The 506-nt window shown below is 49.4% G+C and overlaps 1 protein-coding gene across 2 annotated transcripts in view; it reads right to left on the reverse strand.

Moving 5' to 3' along the window:
* Znf585a (zinc finger protein 585A) overlaps positions 1-83 on the reverse strand; it is a 12557-nt gene extending 12474 nt beyond the window's left edge. Inside the window, exon 1 of one of the 2 annotated variants that reach the window (XM_021221823.2) lies at positions 13-83. The gene's annotated coding sequence lies outside the window, so the exon portion shown is untranslated. The remainder of the gene's footprint in view (positions 1-12) is intronic. The other variant, XM_029537534.1, reaches the window with a different exon arrangement.
* Positions 84-506: the final 423 nt, after the last annotated feature.

A 506-nucleotide genomic window follows, 5' to 3' on the forward strand; every position in this document is an offset into this window, starting at 1 on the left:
GTTGAAACCAACCGGAATCATCTCCAAATACTTCTTGCGCTTAAGACTCAAAGGAAGCAGCACGGGGGCGGGGGTGGGGGAAACCACCTTCAAGGGCCAAGGTCGCATCCGGTCTTTAAAAAAAAAAAAAAAAAAAAAAAAGCGCTGGGCTATTAGTACTGCGCATGCTCAGCATTAGCCGCGATGCCAGAGGAATCCAATAACCCACAGCGTGCATATATAGCTTCAAGAGCCTTTGTACACAATTCCTTAGGAGGATCGACGAACATTGTCGCGCCCAGAGATGCGGCGTAGGCCGCCATCTTTCAAACTTATGCATTCCGTACAGCAGAGGAATAGCTATCCAGCCAGATTACACGGAATGAGATAACGTAGATCCAAGCACTGTGGCCCACGTCTGTGCATCATGCGACAAGAGGAGTTTCTTCTCGACACGGGGTCATGAGTTCTGTGACACTGAGAAACCTAGTTGCCACTCCGAATACCCTGCCCTCTGCTGGAAGAAA

The sequence above is a fragment of the Mus pahari genome, chromosome 1 (genome assembly GCF_900095145.1).
Source record: "Mus pahari chromosome 1, PAHARI_EIJ_v1.1, whole genome shotgun sequence".
Classification (NCBI taxonomy): Eukaryota; Metazoa; Chordata; class Mammalia; order Rodentia; family Muridae; genus Mus; species Mus pahari.